This window comes from Peromyscus maniculatus, chromosome 9, assembly GCF_049852395.1.
Source record: "Peromyscus maniculatus bairdii isolate BWxNUB_F1_BW_parent chromosome 9, HU_Pman_BW_mat_3.1, whole genome shotgun sequence".
Taxonomy (NCBI): Eukaryota; Metazoa; Chordata; class Mammalia; order Rodentia; family Cricetidae; genus Peromyscus; species Peromyscus maniculatus.
The window spans coordinates 30,663,034-30,671,305 of NC_134860.1; the positions used below are offsets into that span (position 1 = coordinate 30,663,034).

General features: G+C 48.4%; 1 long non-coding RNA gene across 1 annotated transcript; it reads right to left on the bottom strand.

Moving 5' to 3' along the window:
- Nucleotides 1-827: 827 nt before the first annotated feature.
- On the bottom strand, nucleotides 828-7,511 carry LOC121832204 (uncharacterized). Its single transcript, XR_006075751.2, has 3 exons — nucleotides 2,495-7,511; nucleotides 1,494-1,567; nucleotides 828-1,084 (listed from the first exon to the last, which is right to left on the bottom strand). It is a non-coding gene; the product is annotated as an uncharacterized LOC121832204 (long non-coding RNA).
- Nucleotides 7,512-8,272: the final 761 nt, after the last annotated feature.

The window sequence follows — 8,272 nt, forward strand, 5'->3', positions numbered from 1 at the left end:
TGAATTAGGCACAAACCACACCCAAACACCTGTTTTCACAGAGAGATCCTTTATTAAGCTGGGAAGAAAGGTTAAAGTGGCTGCTTTCTGACTCAGTCAGAAAACAGCAGCAAATGACCTTGCAGGTGTAGTTTTAAGAGGAGGAAAAGGGGAGGTCTGTGTTAGAATGGGCTAGGATGTGGTGGTAAAGGAGATAGAGGATGAAGGAAAAGGGGAAGGGGACAAGGGAAAGGGAACAGGGTATTTGTCCCAGAGGGACAGAGGACCACCTCTGAATAGAGAGGAGACAGTCATGGCACATAGGCAAATGGAGGTTTATAAAGGTAAGGGGGGAAACCCTGTGTTAGGATGAGGTGTTTGATTTTAACTGAGCATGTTAATTAGGTGAGCCAAAGGTGGCTTTTGATTGCTGGGCTTTGGTAGTCAGCCTCAGGAAGAGGAAGTGGCCAAATAAGGGAATAGACCTTGGTAGCTAGCTTTAGGAATGTAATCTAATGGTTTTTAGCAAAGCAGGGAGGATGGGAGAGGAAGGTAAGGCCAGCCAGAGCCACATGCTCCAGTGGGCTAGTGTTGCTAACCCAACTACTGGACACTAGAGTGAGAGCCCACCAGGAACTCTGGAACTTGTAACAACTATCTAAATAGTCCCAGTATAATAAAAACTCGAGTCAGAAATTGAGATAAAGACCTGATAAATCCAAGGACTGATCCATGTTTTTCCCAAACCATCAGCCCTGGAAATCCCCCTTCTCTCTTCCTGTCCTCTCTAGCAGACCTCCTCAGTCTGCCAAGAACCTATGGCTAATCCTGGTCACCAGTCATTGTCCTTTGATTCAAAGTAGCTTTATTGCCACAGTGGAATGGTTGTACAGACAATTCTTCTACAACAGGGACTCTGTAGAACACACACCTCAAAGATGGCATTCTTCAGATCTGGAGAGGTGGGGTGTTTATATACCAACCCCAGCCAACTATTTGGCGAGGGAAGGCTGCTGCTGTTGGTGTGATGTGCATCCCTAGGCACTTCTTGTCCACTTCACAGTGAGTCATTGGACAAAAGATGTCAATGTCAGCTGCCAGTAGACTAGTAAGTGCAATGAGAAGAGAAAAAATCATAAGACATGTCCAGGATCTCTGAGAAGGGTCCAGTTCCCAAGCTCTCAACCAAATCCTAGTAGGGGCTCATAGGAGCATATATGGAGGATGTCAAGTTTATTGGGGGGAAAGCCCCAGTCTCAAGTGGTAAGTTTCTAAGCCCTGGGCACAGGGAGGACTTCACATATGTCCAGGGCCTGGTGGAGAGAAGATAGTTTGGGAACCCTGGACCAGGGGCTTTGGTGGTATGAGACACAGGCTCCAGTGTGAAGCTTTGAGCAAGTGAGCTGAGGAACTGGAAGATGCCCACTCAGGCAGCCCATTAAACCCCTTCAATCCAGACTAACATAGAATGTCTTCAGAAACAAAGAGGGCCCCATATAAACACCTGTACTCACATGAACACAATGCTTCAGAAATCCACCGTGGGAATTAACATTGGAAGACAGTTTTCATAAGCACCTTTGTATTCCTGAAAATGTTTATTTACAATGAGCAAAGATACCTTATAAGACTTAAAAGGAGCCAATAAAGACTTCTAAAGTGAGTTCATGGCCAGAGACAGGAGTAGGCAGGTAGCTCTTATCAGAGGTCACTATTTTAAAAGGACCTGGGTGGCCATCTGGCTGTAAATGAAGACAGTGTACACACTGAACAGTGTACTAGATAAGGCTGAGAACATGTAACCAGCTCAGAACTGAGGAAAGAGGTTTGGACACAGCAGGGGAGGGGAAACAGCAATACTGCACCCAGGTCCCTGCCCCTAGGGTGGCTTCTAACGCTACATTATTTTTCTCATTGCTGTGACAAGGTGTATTCCAAAAACAGCTTACGGCAGGAAATGTTTATTTGTGCCACAATCTAATGGGCACAGTCATGGTGGCAGGAGCATAAAGCAGCTGGCCACATGCATCAGCAGTCATGGAGCAGAGACTGATGAATGCTTGCACTCAGCATCCTTTCTCAGTTTTATTCAGTCTGGGACCCCCAACTCATGGAACAGTGCTACCCATGTTGAGGTCTCCCTGTCTCAATTAACTCAGAGATGTGCCTCACAGACATTCCAGAGGGCTGTCTCCTAAATGAGTCTAGACCCTGCCAAATTGACAGGAAGCACCACCACAAATGGTCAGCTTGACCTGTTCCTTAGAGAAAGGCCTTCTCAAAGGCCTGGGTTTCTCTGACCCTCCAAGGGCCCTCAGCTGATCACTGACGGTAGAGATGGAAGGCCAGCTCACTGTCTTGGTCTGAGCCCATGGGCTCCATCAGAAGCGGGCACTTAGCCTGGAGTATCCTATCCCTCCTTTCCCTTAGCAGGGTTCCCTAGTTGCCAGGAGACTCTTTGACAGAAGAGCCTGGGGTTCCTGGGTGTGCTAGCTAGGTGAGACTTCATCTATACCTGGGCTAAGAGATGAGAGTGCCGTTCTGCAGAACAGCTGTGGTTATTGGGTCATTTCTCAGAGTGAGGAGCTGTAGGCAGGGAGCCACAGCTGGTGCTTCTGCTGTGGGAAGGCCACATGCTGTCCCATGCTGAAAGTAACAAGCAGATGGTGGCTCAAGGTCTACCAATCTCCTCCTCTGTGACAAGGTACAATGCCCCACTGACATATCCTCAGTGTGGAAAATGAACTCAAGTGGCCATCACCTGAGTCTCTGAAGCTCCCAAGAAGACTGATACTGGCGGCAGCCTCACAGCCTAGCAGGGGTGAGTGTCACAAATATGACCAACACTGTGAGAGTCAGCATCATTTTTAGGATGTTGCAGCCATGACAAGGATGACACGTTCAGCCCAGGATGGAGGCAGAGAGGACTTGAGTCCAAGAATGTGACTGCAGAGTATTGGGTCCACACCCCTCAAACTCAGCTTCCTCGCTCCTCGGTCGTTAATCATCTGCTGGGCTTCTGGAAGCATAAAGGAACGTGGGACCACTGCCTTGTGGATCGGGGCCATATACACACCAGGATTATCAGTGAGAAGGACCCAAGACACCTGCCCCAGTCTTGGGGCAGGGAAGGCATTGAGAGAAGGTAATATCCACAGAAGCCCCTCCCTCAAGTGCCTAAGGGTCAGCCAGGCAGCAGATGGAACAGAGGTGTGTGGCTGGATGGCAGACCCGTGAGCAAGGCCTGGGAGGGGTGGGGTGGGGAAAAGACTGAATGGGTGGGCTGAGCACTGAACAGTTTTCTGTGCCAGGCAGAGAGCTTGGATCTGGTACAGTGGTGATGTGTTGTTTAAACTAGACACAGAACGATTAGGTCTACCTTTTTTTTTTTTTTTAACTCCTCAGTGTTATGTAGAGGTAAGGAGGCCAAGAATAGGATTCTGTGTCTTCAAGAGGCAGAAGATGATAGGCTAAGTTAGGAGAGGCCTTGCAGATGGTCTATTTAGAAGGTAAAATGGATGAGACTTGAGGTTGACTTGCTCATTGCTGTAGACAAGCATCCAAGTATCTCTTCATGCTAATGGTGGCCTCAGTACGTGAGGCTTCTATCTTCTTCCTGGCTCCCTGTCAATGGACCTGCTGCATGCCCCGAGAGCAGAGCTTAGGCCCTGTGTGGCACACAGCATATATCTGCTCCCTTCCACCTTGATCTCTTAAGAAGCTGAAATTCTGATTCAGCATCACCAGCAGATGGCAGCATGGGAATGAGGGAAGGCAAGACGCCCTAGCCCACCACCTCTTTGGAAAGAGCTTGAACTGGCCATCCGGGTTCACCAACAAGCAGAGGACTTACTGGCCACCCTCATTGACATCATGATAACAGCAACGCCTCACCACTGGAGAACTGCAGACTCCTAGGAGCGAGCCTCACACCATCATCTACCTCACTTCATCCTCAGGATGTCATCAAATAGGAACCATGATACTCCCTTTCACACATGATGAGAAGGTCCAGATGCACAAAGGTGAAGTGCCTCAGAATATGGTCTGGAATTCCAGCCTGCCTCTGTTGCCATTTGAAACTCATGCTTTGGGAGGAGTGGAGACCAGTTGGCTACAGGGTTTGGAGTGTCCTCTTCCAAAGTTCTCCCCCTCTGTGATCCTGACTTCCTCCCACTGGAAAGGAGTAGATATTTATCCCCATTTTGCACATGAATAGCAAGAGGCTATGGAGTGCAGAGCCACCCAGTGAAAAAGTACAAAGAAGGATGAGGAACACATGACCCTTGGCCCTCCACTTCCCTGGGACTGCTCTCTTACCTCCTGCTCATGTGGAGTGGTCTGGACATTGCACTGTGTCCTCTAGAGATGGACTTCTAAGTCCAAGAGAAAGCTCAGACACTAGGTTCCCAGGCAATTCACAAGCCCTGTCAGCAGGAGTTCAGGCAGAGGAGGGAAAATATAATAAACATGTGAAACGCTTTCCCTCCCATCCCACCAAGAGCCAGGGAGTTTGACTTCAGGCTGACTGCTCCAGCTGAGCCCAAGCCAGACTATACTAGAGAGAAAGGAGTGAGAAGCAAATGCCTGTCGTCTTCACAGATGTGAGCTGGAGAGGATACATCACAAGAACAATGGAATTCAAATTGTTGTGCAAATGACGTGTAGGGTGTGAGGAGGTGAGGGTGTGTGTTGTGTGTCTGAATATGTGTATGAGTGTTTGACTGTGAGTGTGTGTGAGAGAATGTGAGTGTTGTGTGAGAGTGTTTGTGAGAGTATGACTTTGAATGTGTATGTTGTGTACGTGAGAGTGTGTGTTGTGTGAGTGTATGTGAGAGAATATGAGTGTTGTGTGAGAGTGTGTGGGAGAGTATAAGTTTGAATGTATGTGTTGTGTATGTGAGTGTGTTGTGTGAATGTGTGTGTGTGAGTATATGTGAGTGTATGTGAGCATGTGAGCGTGAAAGCGTGTGCATGAGTGTGAGTGTGTGCATGAATGTGAGTGTGTGTGTATTATATGTATGTGTGCATATGGAGGCCAGAGGTTGAGAATAGGATGATGTCCAATGTCACAATCTACTTTGTTTTTTGAGACAGGGTCTCTCACTGTATTAGCATTAGAGGAACAGAAGTGATAATGAGTATATCTATGGGAGGATTCCTTATAGTGGTTTACAGGCTGTTGTGGCTATTCTTGGTTGTCAACTTGACATCTGGAACTACTTAAAACCCAAAAATGAAGGGGAGCACCTGTGAGGGACTTTTACTTTGAAATGGAAAGATCCACTTCTAATCCAGATGTTGAGATGGGAAGACAAGCCTTTATCCAGATGTTTTGAGCTGGGAATCCCCAACTCTAATCTGGGCCAGTCCTCCTACTGGAAGCCTATAAAAGGATGTGGAAAGCAGAAGCTTTTGCTCTTTGCCTGCTTGCTCTTTCCCTCATTAGCAAGCCCATTCCTTCGATAGCAGTAGAGCCTACTTCTTAGGAACTTTGGTGTATCCTGAAAACCAATTGAGACATCCAGTCTCATGGACTGAACAACTACTAAATTCTTGGACCTTTGGTTCATAGGCAACCACTCTTAGATTAGCCAGACCACAGCCTCCAAGTCATTTTAATAAATCCCCTTTCTATATACAGAGATTTATTCTATAAGTTTTGTTACTCTAGAGAACCCTGACGAATACAGCTGTGTTCTGTTTCATCCAACAACAGCTGTCTCCCAACGGAAAGGTCAAGAATCTAGTAGCTGTTCAGTACATCAGGCTAGATATCTCAGCTGGTCTTCACTGTATGAAAAAGTAGGTTCTAACACCAGAGAAGGAATGCCTCAGCAACAGAGTAGATGACCTTGTCAGCAAGAGTGAGAGCAAACAGGCAAAAACCAAAGTCTTCTTTCTTCCTTGTCCTTTTTTGTAAGCTGCTATCTGAATGGGGTGGGAGGTGGCTACATATTTAGGGTGGGTCTTTGGGCCTCAGATAATTCAATCAAGGAAAATCCCTCAAAGTTGTACCCAGCTGCTTGGGTTGTAGTCAATTTCAGATGTAGTCAAGTTGACAAGAGATTTGCCATCACTCTCTCTGAAGCAGTAACGTGCTATTTCAGCCCCCAGGGTCATAGGCAGAGGTCATGTGTCCATGTGTACGTGGATGCTGATGCCCCAACTTAGGTCTTCATACGTGTACAGCAAGCACGTTACCCACTGAGCCCCTCCCTAGCCAATGTTGTTACCTCGGACAGTGAGAGAGGCTGTGTAGAACCCACTTCATAATTAGGACTGTTCCAGGAACTCCCGAATCATTGAGTGACATTTGAGCTACCACAATGGGACCAACACTGTCCTAAACCCAGGAAGAACTAATAAACAAGACAGGACAGATCCGTTCCAGACAAGAGAAGTGAGCAAAGACCACAGAAATAATATTTCAGTTGCTAAGTGCTATGAACAAAATACTGAACAGGGAGTTCAGGAGGCTACTTGGCACAGGGGATCAAAGAAAGCTTCTCTAGGGAGGTGATGCCTAACAGCTCAGGGTGTCACAGGCAGGAACCAAAAGATGAGAGGTCCGGAGGAGGGAACGGACAGGAAGAGAAGAGCAAATGCAAATATCCTGGGGTATAGGGGAGGTACTATGAACCAGACCCTTGGGGAGCAAGGGGAGTGGGAAGTAAGGTCCTAGAAGCAAGTGTAGCTTGGCAGAACTGCTCTGTAAAACCCAGATTGAGGGGATTTTTATCCTGTTGGTCCTCCACCTCCAAATGCTGCTGTAAAATCGCCTGCGTGTATCTCATAAAACCTGCTCCATGGCAGGCTGTGTGTGTCAGGAAAGGGGTGACAGCAGGATTTCCCCTGTCCCACATCCTGGAAGAGCAGCTGCACTTACGGTTCTGGGTACCTGGAACTCACCAGTGGGCACAGAACTCAGCACCGTTGTTATCGGAGCAGCACGTGCCTCGATGCTCTGCAGAAGCCTCCTCCAGAGCCCTTCTCCAGGCTACATGCTCCGTCCATCTTCAGCACCACAGGATGGGGCCACTGGAGCCTCTCTGATCCAGCATAAGCTTTTATTATTTTATTTGGTTTAGAGAAAGAGCCTCATGTAGCCCAGGCTGGCCTTGAACCCACTATGTTGTTCAGCATGAACTGATTTTCCCACCTCTACTTCCTGAGTGCTGGGGTTATAAGCACACACTACACCAGTTTCAGTTAGTGCTGGGGCTTGAACGAAGGGCTCTGTGCACTTCAACTACAGCCCCAGCCCAAAGCAGGAGCTTGTAAGCAAGTGGCATGATCCAACTAATGCGTTAGTAAACCAGGAGCTTCAGGTTACATGGATTCACCTACTCATGACCCTGTGGGCACATGAATGGGGAGGAGAGTTGAGTTTCAGAAAAGATAAATCACGTCCCCAAGACTACACTGCTGTGAGGGGCAGAGAAGCATTTAATCTCAAGGTGACTCCTGCCTGAATCTCTACCCCAGGCTGGTGTCAGAGAGGTAAAAAAAAAAAAAAAAAAAAAAAAAAAAAAAAGAGAGAGAGAGAGTGACTGCTAGGGGCACTTTGAACACTTGGCCTCTGGCCTGGAATCTGGCCTCCAGACGTTTTCCTGGCCTGAGCCCAGCCGGCTGCCCTCCAGTCCTCTCACAGCACTGTCCTAGTGAATGATAGAGTCTGCTCTCAAAGTTTCCACTCCAGAAGAGTCCCAGCCCTGTTGTCTTCAGAGATGCCCTATTAATAAGGCTGTCCAGCCTGACACTGGTGTCCCCACACAGGCCCACCCTGCACCCCAGATGCCCTGGAAAGCTTAACTGCCGGCATTTGAGTACACAATGCCTGGACAGAGGGAGAGGCCAAGTCCTGTGCCCAGCCAGCCTGAGGTCACCTGCCATACCCAGGCTGTGTAACCACTCTGGCACCTGCTTCTCCACCTCCCCAGTTGTCCTCTTTCCTGAGAGAGGCTGGAAGCTGGAAGATTAGGAGCCTCAGGGACCCAGAGGGCCGAAGCTTCCTAGGAATGTGCATCTCTGCAGCCTGACTGAAGTCATCCAGGCCTTGGAGCAGCTCTGAGAGCCACGTTTGTGCCTGTAAGAATGAGCCATGAAATGACAGGGAGCACTGGCCCTAGAAGCCTCTGGGGCCCTGGTTTCTGAAATCAGCTCCAGCAGGGAGGGCTTGGACCTAGCTCTGAAGCCCATTCGAGCCTGGTACCCAATTCATGCCATGGGAACAATCCAAGAAAGTGGGGGCCCTTGTGTGTCATCCTGGGACTCGGCATGTGGGTAGGGA